Source organism: Acomys minous (genome assembly GCF_964271855.1).
Source record: "Acomys minous genome assembly, chromosome: 19".
NCBI classification, from domain to species: Eukaryota; Metazoa; Chordata; class Mammalia; order Rodentia; family Muridae; genus Acomys; species Acomys minous.
In genome coordinates this window covers 26051745-26070590 of record NC_140499.1, presented here as the reverse complement: position 1 = coordinate 26070590, position 18846 = coordinate 26051745, and the positions used below count along the sequence as shown (strand labels likewise).

At 37.7% G+C, this 18846-nt stretch overlaps 1 long non-coding RNA gene across 1 annotated transcript in view; it reads left to right on the top strand.

Moving 5' to 3' along the window:
• LOC311589885 overlaps positions 1–5946 on the top strand; it is a 28871-nt gene extending 22925 nt beyond the window's left edge. The window contains exons 2-3 of the long non-coding RNA XR_014776674.1: positions 5601–5684; positions 5773–5946. This is a non-coding gene — a long non-coding RNA (uncharacterized lncRNA). The remainder of the gene's footprint in view (positions 1–5600; positions 5685–5772) is intronic.
• The last annotated feature ends 12900 nt before the right edge of the window (positions 5947–18846 follow it).

Below are 18846 nucleotides of genomic sequence, written 5' to 3'. Positions count from 1 at the left end.
CTACAACCACCATTAGGAGATTATGGATCCCTAGAGAAGGGATTCTAGGTTTCTACATCTTTTTGCATCTGGTGGTTACTATGGTGTTGGTAATCAATAAGTTCTATCTGATGTGTGAATAGACTCAATCTCCGCAAAGTATCTTATCAGATTTAAATATCCAGCTTTGAATATTGCTTATTTTATCATGCTTTTGCATAAATAAGACATAGCCTTTTAAAATGAGCCTACTTAATCCAGCACATATAATGACTATATGCATGATATTATTATTAGCATGACACACAGTAACAATGTTTTAATATTCTGCATTGTAATATTTTTATGGCCTTTGTATTCAAATTTTATTTTCTATGATTATAATTCATATAATAGTACAACTAAAAACACTTCATACTCCGTACTGTTTGGTTAGTAGTCTTCTATAGCACTTCACAAATAATGAAAATTTGACAAAAAGTTGAACAAACTTAATAACATAGCATAATTAGTAAAACATTAAAAAGGTCAAACATTATTTTGTTCTTCTGTTTTATAGTACTGTAAAATTACAAGTCATTTTTGTTAATTAAAACTTCATAGAATAGTGAGTAAGACAAACATAATATAAAACATCTGTATCAAGTTGAATATGAGATAATTAAATGGAGTATGCAATAATCATGTTAGTTCCTTGTAGAAATATTATTTATAACAAAAAATCTCCCATTTAATCTGCATTTATGCTTCTCACTTTAAATAATTTTATTAATAATTTTATTAATTTGAATAAAGGAAAATAAATCACCAATATAAAACATGCATATAAGTATTTGTTATAAGTAATATGCATGAATGAGGTTTTACACTTTAGGGGTTAATTAAATACAAACTTCATTTGGAAACATAATTTGTAAATAAAAGCAAACTAATTTTATGAAAAGTAAACTAAATTTTCCTTTGAAAACAAGACATATGAGGATCTCAATATCTGACATACTTTTATGTTTTATATTTTATTTTGAAATCAGCCACTGTATGCATTTACTGTTTCTATGGTTGATTTTTAATAAACTAATTAAATTATGTTAAGAATGTATGAAGTATTTTGAAATTATTTATAAATCAAAGTATTTATGAATGAGTATTTTCTTTACTGTTGCTATTATGATAGTTGTATTTAAGGCTAATGTATGTGATTTTTTTAAACATCTTGAGCTTGAACCCAAACTGCATTTCTTTATTTTTCATTAGTAAAAACTTAGTCAAACTGAGAACCAGCCCATAAAATCACATTCTTACCATGAAGTTCCTTGCGCAAACAATTTTCTTAGTTATTCTTTCATCCAGGATTTACTTTGTTGCCCAGGATATTAAAATACAGTAACATGACAACTGTTACCTTTTCTTGCAAATACCAGAAAGAAAATCCTGTATGTGTACATATAATGCAATTACTATGAGCCACATTCATCTGATGCCGTTTTAAATTAAACAGCAAACATTAGATCCATTCTATTTGATTATTTCAAGAAGAGAAACCTTTGGGCAGAATTACAAATTAAACCATTGTTTTCTTTTGAAGGACATTCATTTCTCGAGGCTTATCGACATAGTGTAATTTAGTTTTAATGCAGTGTGTTGCACACTGGAAATCACATACCTTGTTTCTGCACCATGTTCGGCAGGGGTTTACCTCAAGAGATTAAGAAATCAATGTGTATACCAGGTACTGAGCTTATTCGCTCCCTTGAGTCCACTAAAGCGTACATATCTCTACTTAGTGAGGCTTGCTGAGAAGGAGAGAGCAGTTACTTTTGCTTCAAAGCAAGTGCAAGCATCCCTCTGAAGCAGCCTTCCCTAGGGCATAATTAGGGCCATTCTTACTTTCTGCACACAACTGCTTTTTAATTGCTTTGAAGTGGTTGTAATTATTTCTTTCTGACCACTGTGGGTCCTGGATGAACAAAGGTTACTGGGAGTGCCTCAATGTTTTCTCTTCAAACCTGAGTTAAATACCAATCCAGAAGCTGGTAGAACCTTGTTCTTTGTCCCTTTAGGAAGTCTCACAGGAAGCAGGAAAGATAAACATAACCTTCCTTATGTGCAACAAAGGGATCAAGTTGAACACCTGGGATGCATAATCTTCTTCTTCATTTTATGTGAGATTTAGCAAGTATCACTGAGAAGTAAATCTGCGCAAATAAACAATTAATCTTAGATTAAAGTAGCTGAAAGTCAATTAATTAATATATATGTATGATTACTTTTTGATACTAAATTTTACTTATACTCTTAAAAAAAATCTATCATGCATTAACCAACATAAATAAAAATTACATTTCTGCCCAGAAGTTGCTGTGAATGCTTCAGCGGTTGAGAACATTTCTCTTCTAGGTGACTAGGGTTCACTTCAAAGCATCCATGCCAGGCAGCTCAAAATGGCCTCTAATTCCTCCACTTCAGGTCATCCCACTCCATTTCCTGTCCCCAATGGACACTTGCATTCATGTGACATATACTCACACAGATGCACAAACATGCATGTTAAATATACATAGTGACAGAATTTATAATTAAATTAATTACTGAAAGTCACTGAAGTCTTTATTATGTTTACTTTTCATTTGTCTGTCAACGTGGTTAGGAAGGCAATTTCAAAATTAGCCCAAAAATGCCTTCTCCATTGGAACATCTAATGGCCTACCCCTCCTCTTCTAAAATATTTGATGGAGTTGAGGACTGTTTCTATGTAAGCACATTGCTTTGTAAATTAGAAGATGTTATTAGATACATGAGATTTTCTTCAGCATTAGCTATTGTTATCGCTATGGTTTTTGCTCCAGCCCACATGCATCAATTATCCGGAAAACTAACTTTTAACTTTGGTAGTGCAGATCTCTTGTTACACACAGCTGACTTTTCAGCCACAGCTGACCAAGAATTACACATTCTTATTTCAAACTGTCACATAGATGGCCTGTTCAGAGTCTCTGAAAAATTCCCAAAGTTGTTCCCTCTAAAGTTTTACAAGCCGGTCTCCATTGTTGTTGGTAACACCTTCCAAGGTCCCACAGCAACTCACTAAAAACTGACCACTCAATGGCTTTTCAATGCCGATAGTCCCAAATCCTTCACAATCCTCCCATAAAAACAAGGCCAGGTCTGTCCCAGTACTAGCTCACTCTCTGGTTCCAATCTCTGTATTTGTTCAGTTTCCATTTTGTGTTAAAACACTCAGATAAAATTCAACTTGGAAAGGAAAAAGTGAGCTGTTTGTTTGTTGTTTGTTTGTTTGTTTTGGATTATATGACATGAACACTATCCATCATTGAGGGGAGCCAAGGCAGAAACACAAAGAGGGCAACTTGAAGCCGGGAAATGAAGCTTTTTAATAACACCCAGCGAAACCTGCCAAGGAGCAGCACACCCCACAGTTAGCTTGGCCCTCACAAAATACCTATTAATCAAAAACTAAAAGAAAACTGCCTCACAAATTTCCAATAGCAAATGTGATGAAGACAATTAAGGTACCATCTTCACAGACAACACTATGCTGTGTTAAGTTAGCAAAGTACTAACCAGTACATCAGCCATATCATTGATAAATATGTATTCTTCCCTGTCCACATTAAACCACAGATACTGTTCATTATTAACATCTGCAGATTAAGATACCCTTCTCATTGGGTTTAAGATGCTTTATTCGATGCACTTTTCTATTTCTATGTACAATATGGATAGTGTTTGTGGCATCGTTGAAGACAGTCAATGATAAAAGTAAATACAGTGGAGTAAGAAGTTCATTTATATGATAGCAATTAATGAAAAATATAAGCCATGAATTTTTATAAAAGAGCAAGAAGGTATAAAATGGAAGGAAGGGTTTGGAGGGGGGGAAAAGGAATAGATGAATTTTACATAATTATATTAAATATCAAAAATAAAAGAAAAATGCATTTATCATGTAAAGACATGCTGATTTTGCTTTCAGGTATAATGCCTCTAGTACATAACAAAAATTAGAATTAAGTTGAGATTATTTTATGCAGTCCACTTATTTTACATACTTTTTGCTTATGGAGACCCATGATAACCTTTATTAATAGAGTATTATTTCAACTATATAGAGTCATAAAACATTTATAAGGAGATAATAAAAAGTTCACTATTTTTACTCCACTTCAAATACGCCTAGCTATTTAATTTAAACAGTCTATTAACATAATCACTCTCATATATCACCTCTAATTATTGAGCAGATGATTTTAATATTTTAAGAGACCAAGAACCTCTGAAGTTTTGTGTTCATTACGCCGTTTTCCACCAGCATTTTATCTGAACTAGAGTTGGGGAAGTGGAAAGTGAAGGCTTCTTGAGTCTTGTGCTGCTAAAGGAAAGCAGCTATTGTAATGTATTCTGCTGGAGCTGCTTTGTTTTTGCTAATTTGACACAAACCTAGACAAGCCTTGGAAGTGCTATCTCAGTGGAACAATTGGTTTTATCAGATTGGCCTATGGGCAAGTCTGTAAAACATTGTCTTGATAGCCACTGATGCAGGGCATCCCATGCCACTTTGGCTAGTGCCGTCCTTAGGCAGGCTGTCCTAAACTGTAAGAAAGGTAGCTAATGCCATGGGGCTGAAAGAAGAAAAGTAGTTTTCGGGTCATATCCAGCGCCCAGATTCAGAGCTCTGTCTCCTAATTGTGCTTCAGCCCTAGCAATAGCTTCATACCATCAGTCCTTGAGAGGCCACCAGGGTTACATATATAATCTGTGTTTTGTTAGTAAGTTGGATTGCCCTAACCAACTATTGTAAAAATGTTTTTCTCTGAACTAGTACTAGACTTTTCAACATTTTATAGTTGTTGTGGCCAGCAATAGTCATTTCTTGATCATGAATACTATAATTTAAGTAAATATAAGAGTATTCCTATTGGGACTCTAGATGAGAGAAGCATGGGAGAATGGTAAAGTAGAAGGATCCAGAGGGTCCTAGAAATCTACAAGAAGAACATTATGATAGGCAGATTTGGGCCCAGGGGTCCTGCTCAAACTATGGCACCAGCCAAGGACAATATGTGTAGTAAACTTCAAACCCCTACCCAGATCTAGCCAATGAACAGGGCATTCTCCACAGTTGAGTGGAGAGTGGGGTCTGACTTTCACACAAGCTCTGGTGCCCCATATTTGACCATGTCCTCTGGGTGGGGAGGCCTGGTGGCACTCAGAGGAAGGATAGCAGGCTACCAAGAAGAGACTTCATACCCTATGAGCATACACAGGGGGAGGAGGTCCCCCTCAGTCACAGACATAGGGGAGGGGAGTAAGGGAAAAATGGGAGGGAGGGAAGAATGGGAGGATACAAGGGTTAGGATAACAATTGAGATGTAATATGAATAAATTAACAAAATATTTTTTTAAAAAGAGTATTCCTTGAGGCTTTTTCAAAAACCTTCATGTCAGATGTCCCATCCTTCTCTTTCTGTACTGACATCCCCTCTGCCTCCCCAGTTGGGGACCCTTTTACATTCACATATTGTTTTCAACTTCATATCACCTTTATTCTTCTTTCGTACCATCCCAACTATGGTTCTTTTCTGCTTTCCTGTCTTCTGCAGTTACTCACTGGTCTCTTCTCACACCTGAGGATTTGGAGCTAGGAAGCACAGAAGACAAGGAACACCTGGAGTTTCTCCTCACAGGCATGAGTTACTTCATTCAATACAACATTTTCTAAGTCTATCAAATTTTTTTTTTTTACAAACTTTATGGTTTCACTTTTGTTTACAGATGGACAGTGGACAGTGTTCCGGTTGTGTGTATGTGTCACGTTTTCATTATTCATTCAGTGGTTGAATATTATTTATTTTTGTTTCTGTTTCCACACTATGTCAGAAGCCGCCAAGGGAGAGAAGTAATTAAATGACTTACCCAGCCGCAAAACCTCTGAATCACTTGGCAAGTTTAAGCACACAGGTGCAATATGGGCACTCACATGTTGGTGTCAATCAGCAGCCATCTAATTGAACGTAAGGCCCCCTCATCAGGAGGAAAATCATATGTAGCCCCGGAAGCCTGTGGGGTTTACTGAAGCTAGTGATGCCTCTAAGCTTTTTAAAAATATACCATTGCTATATTGCAAAATCAGCATAATTCTTTACTAGAATCTAAATCTTATCCTTGTTTCCAATGATAAATGTAGATACTATATATCATCTTACGACTCAATACAGAGGTCTGTAGGTGGATGGAGGTCAGCCCCAATGGATACAACTCCATTTCATCTGCTCATGAAGCATTGTGGGAGAAAGGTTGTTAAAGGTGAATTCCAGGAAGTTTGACATGGTAATGTGGAGGGGAGGCTTTGATAGCATACCGTTCCTAGACAAAGAAGGCAACTCATGACTATTGGAGGAAGGAGAATTAGCCTCTCTCTGTGAGAGGGATTAGCCTCTCCTCTTTACTGGCTGCCCCATACAGAGTGTCAGCCCTTAAAAACATCATATAATATATACATATATTATTTGGTTTAGACATATTCTCATGTGGCACAGCCTATACAAGACTCACTACAGAGTTCAGGACGACCTTGAATGCCTGATTACTCCACCTCCACCTGTGGAATTACAAGTGTGAACCATTGCACCTGGATTAAATGTTTGTGTTCTGATGCATCAATCAAGGGCCATGCATGGTGGCAACCTAGAACCTCTGCTCAGATATAGTAGATAGGCATCACAGTCTCCTTGTGGGTCCCATAATATGGCGAACAGGGACTACGTCTGACATGGACTCTGGACCCCACACATTGATCACTCCCCCCCTGGTGGGGTGACCTTGCCAGGCCACAGAGGAAGAAAATATAGACAGTTAAGATGAAACTTGGTAGGCTGAGGTCAGATGTTAGGGGATGAGGGCTCCTCTTTCTGAGGAATAGGGGAGGGAGGGAGGGGGTATGAGGGAGCAAGGGTGGGACTGGAAGGCAACAGGGAGGTGGTTACAATCAGGATGTAAAATGAACAAATTAAAAATAAATAAATAAGAAAGAAAGAAAAGTGGAAGAAAACTAGGTATTTAAACTGATGGATTCATTTTTTTCTATCTAAATTGACTATGAATGCACAGAGATCATATCCTAGCACAGAGATGGGGAAAAAGTTTGTTGCTGGGCAACTTTCTAGAATTTCTCCCATGATAGAGAAGATGTCCTTTTCATCTGTGATGTCCTCAAAGTTGTGCTCTAAGCTCATCCTTTAATATTTGATACAAAGACTCATTGCAAATGGAAATTTTTATTTGGCATGCATATAACTTTGCAGTGGTTTTATAAAGAATACAAGTATATGATCATATATTTGCTTTTGAACTGTTTCTACCTTATCACTGCAGCCTTCCGTCTGCATTTCAAACAAAGTGTCTTATCACTTTGATTTCCCCATGTGCTGGGTTTCGCCAGGAGACTTTAATCACTAGCTCTATTCTCAAGCATTACAGCAGAGTTCAGCAGATTGGGACTCAGTAGGAAATTTCTCTGGAACAGGTTTTTTAGAATGCAACAGTTATGTGCTCAAACTCCTCCAATTTTAAATTGTTATTGGGCAGACAGAATCAACATTATGTGCTCTCATTGTCACTCAGGTTTATGAAAGAAAGATAAGAATAGATATGAGTATAGTACTTACTGGCTTCGTATAAGATTTTCAGAAATGTTAACTCAGTTCCCATTTGGCCAGAATTGAGAAGTGAACATACCTCTAAATGCAGAAAAACTCATTTTAATAGATTACTAAACTCAGCTCATTCACAAAACGAGGCCAATTTCAGTGTTTTCTAGGAAGTGATTATGAATTTTCACCTGTTACATTTAGCTTCTGTTTTCATAGTAAGTTGTAAGAATAGAGGTAGTGGGACATGTTGATGAATTTCCCATATTCCTGCAGTGGCTAATACTATACTTGGTCATCTTTTCATATCAGCAATGCAATAAATGTTGAATAATAGATGGTAGAACTTTTAAATTTTATTCTTTTATATAATTGCCATTGCCATTTTTTTTAGGAACTTTGTCTTTGTTATGGTTTAGTTTAGTTTTTAAAAAAGGTTTTGTGTAAGAGCATTTTGCCTTCATTTGTGTCAATACACTACAGTATAGGCCAAAAGACAGTGCCTGTATCTGAAGATACAAGTTACCATGAGTCACTATGTGGGTGTTGGGAATCAAACCTAGGTTACAGAGAAAGAGCAGCTAATGATATTAATTGCTGAGCCATCTTTGAAGCACTGGCTTTGTTTTCTCAAGCAAGGTTTTGTGTAGTCTGAGCTAGCCGTTCCATAACTATATCACAGATGTTGAACCTGAATGCCTGATAGTTCTACCTTCACGTCTTTAGAGATAGAATTATAGGAGTTACATATCATGTCCATAGCAGCTTTTGCTTGATGAGAAATCTATGCCTATAGACTAGTTTGAACCCTCTCTTCAGTCTGACTCTCCAATTCTAGCATTGCTGATCTGTACCACTAGATCATGATACTGTTTATAAAAATTAATATATTGTCACAGGATGACACATTTGACCATAATGTTTCCTACCGCTACAGTAAGAGAGCCCTGCCTTTCTTAACATTGGTCATGCTGTGGCAATAGAACGGGTATGCATGGTTAAGAACACAGTTCAGTACAGAGATAAACAGAGAATTATCAGCAAAGAATACTGAATGGCTGAGAAGCACTTCTCAGGGAAATGCAAACCAGAATGACTCTGAGATTTCATTACACTCATCAGAATGGTAATGATCCAAAGCACATGTGAGGTGAGGACACGGAGAAAAGGGAACACATCTCCATTGTTGATGGGAGTGCAAACCTATATAACCACTCTGCAAATCAATCTGGTGTTTTTTCAGGAAACTGAGACTAGCTCTACCTCAAGACCCAGCTATACCACTCCTGGGTATATATCCAAAAGATGCCCCATCATATAACATGGATATTTGCTCAATTATATCCATAGCTGCTTTATTTGTAATAGCCAGAAGCTGGAAATAACTCAGTTGTCCCTCAACTCAGCAATGGATAAAGAAACTGCTATATTTACATGACAGACAAACTAGGATAACTAGTCCATGTAACTAGTCCACCAACCAGTCCAGCTGGTCAGTTATTGGGGGGCCGAGGGGGGTCGCAACCTGTAGTTAAAGATATGGGCGAGAGAGACGCAGAGCTCAAGCGAACAGTTGCTTGTCAAGAGCCGTTTATTGAGGGTGGGGGCAGGCTTTTTAAAACCTGCTTTAGGGAGGGCGGGGTAAGCGGGGAGAGTAAATGGAAAAGTACAAAATCTTCTGGGGTTGAGCCCCGGGAACATTTGCAAGGGGAGGGGTTTTCCTAGGTGAGGCAAAGAAGAATGTCTCTGTGGTTATCTCAGGATCAGATCGCTCTCTTCTCAGGGTTAAGCCGGATGCCTTGCATGCCTAATGAGTGGCCCAGCAGGATGTTTGTTGCAGATGTTGAATGGGTGGGGGTCGGCCACAGGCCGTTTGGTCCCTGGCAGAGTACTACTCAGCTTTGAAAACAAGGAAATCATGCAATTTGCAGGCAATGGAATGAAACCAGAAAAGATTATCCCAAGTAATCCAGACCCAGAAAGACACACACAGTATGTACTCACATATAAGTGGATTTTAGCCATATAATACAGGGTAACCATACCACAATTCACCGACCCAGAGAAAACAAGTAACAAGGCTGACCCAAGGGAGGATGCTTAATCCTCACTCAGAAGTGAAAATAGAAAAGACAGTAGAAGTGGTTCAAGAGCGGAACATAGTAAGAGGGGGAAAATGGAGAAAAATGAGAGTTGATATCCGAGCTGAGGTGAAGGAGAGGAGAGGGTAGAGGGCTGGTAGAGAGAAAAGAAACCTTGGGTGGAGCTTCTCTGTTACAAGCAGGAGACCTATGACAGGGTAAGCTCCAGGGAGAATATGAGGCTAACTCTAGCTGAGACTCCTACTAGCAGGGGTCATGGAGACTGAAGCAGACACCCTCTAACTAGACGGGACTCCTAGTGGCAGGAGGGGAACACCAAAGCTACCCATGGAGACTGGGACCCTGGACTTGCCCTTCCTACAAGATGGACAGGGATGGGGCTGCTGGGGACATTGAGGAAATGTCCAGCAGGTTATTGGCCCAACCTGAGTCCACCCATGGGAAATAACCAACACCTGGCACTATTAAATATACTCAGTTGGGCTGAAGGATGGGAGGCTAGCATGGCTGCACTCTGAAAGGTTCCATGAGCAGCTGATGGAAGCACCTGTGAAGACCCACAGCCAAACATTAGGTAGAGCGCTGGAGTCTTGGAGGAAGAATGTGTGTGTGTGTGGGTGGGGGTTGGGGGGGGGAGATGGAGGACTCACAGGGCATAGGAACTCCACACCAGGACAGACAGAACCAAATAACCAGAGCCTAGGGGCCCAGTGAAGACCAAGGCTCTAGCCTGGGGCCATGCATGGACTGGACCTGGGCCCCTTGCACAGATGTAGCCAATGGGCAGCTCTGTGATCTTATGGGCCCCCTAGTGAGGAAAGCAGAGGCTGGATCTCACATAGACTCTGCTCCCTCTTTTTGTTTTTGTTGTTGTAGTTGTTGCTTTCCCCAGAAGGGTTGCCTTGCTGGGCCACAAGAGATGGGCATTCCCTCAGTCCTCGATATCACTTGATATGCTGGGGTGGGCATGGGGAGTCCCCTCCTCTGATGAGTATGAAAGGGGAAAAGGAAGAAATATGGAGGGAAGGTAGGTCCTGAGGTAGAGGAAGGAGGGGCCTATGACCAGGCTTTAAAGTGAATAAATATTAAATAAAATACATTTGAAAAAAATACATTTAAAAATAATCCATGTCAATTCAATGAATTTGACATAGATAAGTCAGTACCTACAGAAGAATACATCAACCACATTAAGACATGTAAGAACTCTATTTGAATATGACTTTGGACAGCTAATGGCCTTCATATCCTCATATTAAGACATTGTTATAGATAAACTTATATGGGCAGGGTTCTTATAAAATTAAATTAATAAATCATTATGTTAAACTATTCTAAATAGATACCTTTAAAACTCATGATTCACTTATATAGAACAATATTTTTGTTTTTTCAATTTTTAAATTTAAATAATTTATTCAGATTACATTCCAGTTGTTACCCCCTCACTTGTATCTTCCCGTTCTTCCCTCCCTCCCTCCTTCACTCTAGTCTCCTCCTCTAGGCCTGTGAAAGAATGGGATCTCCTCACCCTCCATAGCATCAAAGCCTATCAGTTTGCATCTTGATAGCCTGCTTCCCCTTCCTCTGAGAGCCACTAGACATCCCCACCAAGGGGAATTAGTCAAATAGAGGCCGTCAGAGTCAGTCCCCATTCTTTTCACACTGTGGAGAATGAGCTGTTCATTGACTAGACCTGAGTAGGGGGTCTATGTTTACTGCATGCATTGTCCTTACTTGGTACAGTAGTTTGTGCAGGCCTCTCTGGGCCCAGATCTGCCAGCCTTGATGGTCTTCTTGTAGAGTCCTGGAACCCTAAAATATTTTCTTTTTTGAGGAAATTTATTTATCCATTCAATATACATCCCAATTATAGCCATTTCCCTTATCTTCTCTCAGTCTCATCTTCCATCCCTCTACCCCAATACACCCACCTTACTTCTTAGAAAAAGGATGGGCCTCCCTCCCCCAGCAACATCGAATTAGGACTGAGTGCATCTGCTTCGCCTGTACCAGGCAAGGAAACTTCACCAGAGGTGAAGTGATCAAAAAGCAGGGAGCACAGTCCATGACATAGACAGTCCATATTCCCCTCACTAGGTGACCCACATGAAACCTGAGCTACTCAACAGCTACATCTGTCTCGGGGGGGTCTACATCCAGTCAATTCATGGTCACTGGTTGGTGCTTCTGTCTCTGCAAGCCACCCTGGGCCCTGGTTAGTTGACAAGCTGCAGACCTACGACAAGGTAGACTCCTGGGAGGATATGTGGGTGACTCCTAGTAGCAGGGGTTATGGAAACTGAAGAGGCCACCCTCTAAGTAAGCAGGACACCTAGTGGAGGGAGAGGAACATAAATCCACCTACGAAAACTTCAACCAAAAATGTACCTGCCTAAAAGATGTTCAGAAATGAAAACAGAGCAGAGATGAAGGAATGTCCAACCAATACCTGCCTAAAAGATGTTCAGAAATGAAAACAGAGCAGAGATGAAGGAATGTCCACCAATGCCTGGCCCCACCTGAAACCAACCCCATGGGAGAGAATCAAAACCTCTGAGACTATTAATGATCCTGTGCTGTGCTGGCAGACAGTAGCCTAGCATATGCTTTCAGACAGTAGCTTCACATAGCCGTCCTCTGAGAGGCTCTGCCCAACAGCACATCCAAACAGATGCTGAGACTCACAGCTAAACTTTGGGTGTAGCACAGGGGGAGGGAGAGTGGGAGTAAAGATAGAAGGACCCACAGAGGACAGGAATTCCACAAGAGGCCCGATCGTGTCAAATTTTCTTGCAAACCAGTTGTCTTAATAGATCTTGTGATATTAACATTGTAATTATTGACAACAGAGATTAAGTTTCACTTAAGGCTGCACCATTTGTGAAAGCATAAAATGTCTCAATACATGAGATAAATTAATCTTGGAGATAAAGTTGACTAGGAGCCACCTTTAAATGATAGGTCAAAGAGGTAAGAACATTTTAAAAGTTTTTAATGGACACAGTACCATTTTGGAAGGTCAGGTGTGGTGAGAATTTTGATCATGATATTTATTAGTATGTGTATACAATCTTACAAATGAAATTATATAACTAACTACTAATAATCATTAGAATCTACATAGTAAAGCTCAGGAAACATTACCAGGTTAATCCTAATATTGGACTTTTCCAAGACAGAGTTTTATTTGCTAGAAGCATGTGCAATGTCTGTAATAATAGAAAGCATGATAATAACCTATCTACTCAAAAAAGGTTGATTATATTTAAGTGAAATATTTGTTTTCTCTCTAAAGTATGTAAATCAATGTGAATGAGCAATAAACATGGCACTTTAATTACACAGTATGTTTTTACTTTAAAATTAACTGTAGCATGTTTTATGGATTTCTTAAATAACTAATATTATTTTTTGTGATGTTAAATAAACTACTTTCAAACTGGTACAAACTGAATTCATTATATTGGATTGTTATTACAATAAAATATAGTTATAAAGGATCAACACAGTTACATTATTCAAGTGGCATCACTGTGGTGATGTTCTCCTATTGTGAGCCTTATTCAATATTTTTATGTAACTAATGAATTTCTTCCCTACCAACATGTATACTAAGGTATATATATATATTATGAAGAATGGTAAGACACAGTATACATATATTTTATGTTATTTATTAAAATACTTCTGTGTTAACTCACTCAAGTTATAAGATTAATCACAAGAGTTGTGCATTATGTCCCTAGGAGCACCTGTAGAGAGCAGTTGGAATTTGCTGATGGGCTGTCCTTTTCTAATCTAAAAATACAGTGCTCATGAACAAACTTAGAAACTGATAATTCATAATGGAATTGAGTAATACTTTTATACAATTAATTTGATTGACTATTAGAAATTTTTATCTAAGCCGTTTCCATTTCTTAGAGAAGAATTTACCTGAAATATTTCATTGGAAGATCCACAAGGACACTTCCATTTATTTAATGACAGCTATAGACACTGGGGCACTGGCCAAGCCATCTCTATAAACGGGTGAAATTGAACATGGAAATGTTCAAGTTTTAGGACATTCTCCTCTGAATAAGAAGATTAATAGTTCTCAACTGTGTATATGTATTTGAGCTTCGCTGGCCCCAGAAACAGTTTCCTAACATTTTATTTTATAAGAGAAAACCAGTATACAAAGTTTCTAAAACTTTTTTGTTAGTCTTGAGCAGAACAGTGAAAAAACATTTACGTTATTTTATTCCATCCAGTTTGTTTCAGTAACCCTAAAACATCATTACAAAAGGGAACGCAGCAGAAAATCTGATTAAAGTCAGTGCTGTGGTAATTACTATTAAAGAAAACTCAGACAGTGTCCAGTCAAAACTCAGAATAATTTGTGGTCCAGAATCAGAGAGACATATGTTTACTATGGAAACAAACTTCCTTCTATGGTTAAGGGAAAGATTGGAGTTAAGAAAGAAAACAAAATGCAATGCAAAGGAAGCTGTCATTATTATCGGGTACTTGTTTGTGAAAATTGCTGGTGCATGTCACACTGTCAAGTATCACAAAGCATGGGTCTATGTGAGCATTCATGTACATTGCCTTGCGTGGGGGAGTTAATTCAGGAGATTATATATAAAATATACTTCAAATAGTAAATAGTCATGAAGGTACAGAGATGAGTGGAAAATGTGAACAAGATTGAAATATTTTAGGGGATATTTGGGAAGTGATGGGAAGTGATGAGGATATTTGTGCATTGGTACAAAAATCTGTGGAGATGCAAGATTTACATTTTTTGTCCAAATTATGTAATTAGCTGCACATAAGTCGAGCATGAAGGTGACCAATCTTTTAATACAGATTAATACATTTATTTTGAGAAGGATATGATTTTGGTGTATATTTCTGTGAAGTGATCTGATCCAAGATGCCTCAATTAAAGAAGCGAATACTCATTGTCAGGGCCACTGTAAGACTGAGACACACGCAGAAGTTTTATTTAATCATAAACTTGCCACTTGGAAATAGAATCTTTAGTTGTTTATATATCAGTTGCTTATTTTCACAATGCCGTGGATTTACAGCATGCTAAAACAGAGGTTGTGGCTTAGATGTCTGAAGTCAGGTATGTGTCTTCTGGATGCTAAGGAATTTGATGACAGGTGGTACATATCTAAATTCCAGCGCTTTCATGCCCGCCATTACGGCCCTCAGATGCTTCATTTCCTGTCCCTCATTTAGTGGGCAACCTTTCCTGTGACCATAGTAACACTGAAGCCACAAGACTACAAATGGAAACACGTGATGCTTCTCAAAGCCTGGATTGGAACTGGCAGATTGTTCATTTTGCCTTACTCTTCTCTGAGATTTTCTGGAAGAAATTGCACGCTCAAAAGGCTTGAGGAAATACACTCTCTCTTTCTGGGGAACTTGCAACATTCTATTGCTAAATGCAATGATAAGTGTCTGATATCATTGCTACTTGTCACCAGCGTTCAATTAAATTTCACCCTTCCTTCCTGGAATCCTTACCATAAACTTTTTGGTTTCAAGTCGCTTACATCTGGTTCTAGTAGCCTTAAATCAATGCCAATAATTTCTAGATAGATGTATGTATTTTCGGGTTAGTTTTATAAATTGGCTTTGTGCAGATAGTTAACAGTGAGTCTACTCTGATAGAAAGTCTGCATTCAGGGGGTCAGGAAAAAGGTATCTATTCCCGACAAGTAAAGGGTTATCTGTAATCTAAAGGTGGTCAGGGTGACCTCACTGGCCCTTGGAGTGGCTAGCTGCTCATTCCTGTAAGCATATTCTACTTCGTTCAAACTCTTGAGTGACTGACACCTAAATTTACCCTGATTTTTTTTACATTCTTCAGCTTGTTGAAGTTGTAAAATTTTTCTGACTACAGAACACTTTCTGGGAAAAACTCAGCTCCTCCATATATTAGGTTTGGTTTCAAAAATGGCAATAAAAGCTGAAAAACAAAGAAAATCAGCTGTGGCAGTCTGCCATTTAGTGTTCATTTACCCTTGATCTGGGTTTGATTCATCTCCATTTGTGTGTTTTTCTGCAGTGTGATTTACCAACATGTCTGGCTCGACTCACACTTATTTTTCAAATGGTTCGTTAGACAGGTGTTCCTAAGAGCACATAAACAGTCTCTGAATAAATATCTATTTGGTATAAATTTTAACAACTCATATTTTGTAGCACTAGGTAGCCTTTATTCCTTGGTTCTCCTTGAAAAAGAAGTACACACATATTAATATAGGCCACATTCATTCAAATTTATTAAATTCAGAATTATTTCTCTAAATATAGTAAAAAATCAGCCATCCACAAACCAAATAATTAGAAGATATTAATTTTATCATGAAATTAAAAATGCAGTATGAACATTGAAAAATATTTTCCTGTACTTACCACTTCCATTTTCAGTCTATTTGGGGAATTCTTAACAGTGTTGTGTACACATTTATACAAGACTCTTGAAAACTCATTTTATTAAAAATGGAAGGTAGTACAGCTTGCTCCAGTTGCCTTGCACAGTGCACATGCAGTTGTGTTGTTTTCTGAGATGACTGATCTACTAATCAAAAATTTCTCTTTGCAAGTTTTAAGTTCTTTGTTTTTCCTTCAGAAAGCTACCTGTTTTTATTGAGGTCATTTCATTCTTACCATAGAGCATATATTATTTTTTTAGACATTCTTCTTTCCCGTTTCTCAGCTCTTAAGCACAATGCCTGGAATGCTTTGAGTGCTCAAGAAATACCTACTAACCAAATGACCCCTCTTGATATTTTACAGTATTGTTTACATGTTGGCTTCCTTTTCAATTAACTGTCAGCAAGAGGTTTGGTCCTTCTTTATAGAAATAATTCAAATTATTCTAAAGTTCCTCGCAAATTGTAATATATGTATAAGCAATTACTGAATAGTCAAAAAAGATGGAGAAGCAACAACATAAAGCACTTTATATTGTACAATTCCTATGTTAATTCATTTCATTAAAATGGATGAGTTAAATGCACTGTGCTCACTTTCTAGCACTGGGCACATCAATTAAAGGATTTATTAAAGAGACAAAAAAAAAAACCCGCAATTGTTTTGCTGGTGTTAACTTTATTACTGTAGGTAACAGCCATTATTGTTGCAACTGTTTGGTAGCATCAACTGAAATGTAAATACATCATTGAAAAACGGAAATGACTTTTAATATTGTTAACTAGATTGTATGATTACAACAGCTTCATCAGCATAACAAAGATAGATGACTGAGACGGATTTCAAGGCTCAAGGATGATTCTGGAAGTTCCTTTATAGAACTTCCTCCATGGTTTATTTGCCCTTTCCATATACCTGCCTTTGTTCAAACTGGATTATTTAAAGTTCCATACTCATGGGATTTTGTATGGCCATTTGTCAGTAGACATAAACAGATGCTTGTTCATCACAGACAGGAAACCAAAAAGAGACCAAGGTAATCTCATCCAAGACCAATTTTGCAAAGAAATGAGTTAATGATAGGTGTGAGGGGTTACGTATATATGACAACATAGTCTGTGAAGACTGTAATTGAAGAAGATATCAGAAGATAGAAAGATCTCCCATGCTCTTGGATTGGTAAGACTAATAAAGCAAAAATGGCCATCTTACCAAAATAACCTATAGATTCAATGCAATTCTCATTAAAATACCAACACAATTCTTCAGAGACCTTGACAGAACAATTCTCAACCTCATATGGAAAAACAAAACAAACAAACAAATAAGAACAAGGATAGTTAAAATAACCATATTCAATAAAAGAACATGTGCAGGTATCACCATTCCTGACTTCAAGCTGCATTACAGAATAACATTAATTAAAAAAAAAAAAAACAAGTATTGGCATAAACACAGATGTCTGAACAATGGACTACACTTGAAGAACCAGAAATAAACTCACACAAGTATGGACACTTGACTTTTGACAAACTATCCAAAATTAAACAATGGAAAAACAACAACAACAACAACAACAACAAAACCCATCGTCACCAAATGGTGATGGTCTATAAGAATGAAAATATATCCCTATTTGTCACCCTGTACAAAACTCAAGTCGAAGTGGATCAAAACCAGATTCACTAAACCTGATAGAAGAAAAAGCAGGGACTAACCTTGAATGCCTTGACACGGGAGACAACTTCCTGAACAGAAGACCATCAGCTCAGGTATTAAGATCAACCTTAGAAGATAAGGCCCAGCACTCCTACCACTTGATAAGCCAAGGCAGGTTGATAGCCATGGTAGATCTCCCCTTTTCTGAGGAGAAAGAGAGGGGACCATCAGGGAGAGGAGGGGAGACAAAGCTCCTGGGAGAAGATGATGAAGGAGAATCTCTTAATAGTCAGGTAAAGTAAATTAAAAATTATTAATGAAGTTTTTTTAAAAGGAGAAGAGAGAAGTCAAAGACTGCTCAACTAAACAGAGCCCTAAGCAGCATGGTTGACTGCTCACAGAATTAGGCATCTGGACAGATCTGGGCATCTCCTTGCCTCAGCAATATTTATTGCTTATTAACTTTGTGAAGGTAGGAAGTTAATGAATTTAGTAAGTTTTGAGGACTTCCTGAGAGTTGTGAGTTATTTATTCCCTGAGACTTAATGATTCTTTTTAGTACTTTTTGAGTCATACCGAGCTTTTTTTCCTGAAATAATATTTTAATATAATTGCTACACAACAGTAGCTGCTCAAAGCTTCCTTAATCAGCATCCACTGGAGCGCTCACTTGCTGTGAAGTTTTGTGCCAATGATAGAAGCAATCTTAAGAAATCCTTTGTGCATATTTCCAGAAGAGCATTTTATTTGGAAAACAAATGTGGTAATATGAAGCCAAATCATTCTCATATTTCATATTTCGGTCTTGCCTTTTTGATCTGGCAGAATCAATGAAGATGATCTATTTTAAGTGAGATCAGGATGAACAAATTTTAATGGAAAAAAGCCCAAACATTTGCTATGGCAGCAATGCTCATTATGTGACATATATAAAATAAGTAAATAAATAAGTAGACAGACAGATAGATTAATAAAATGAAGTGTCAATAGTGTAT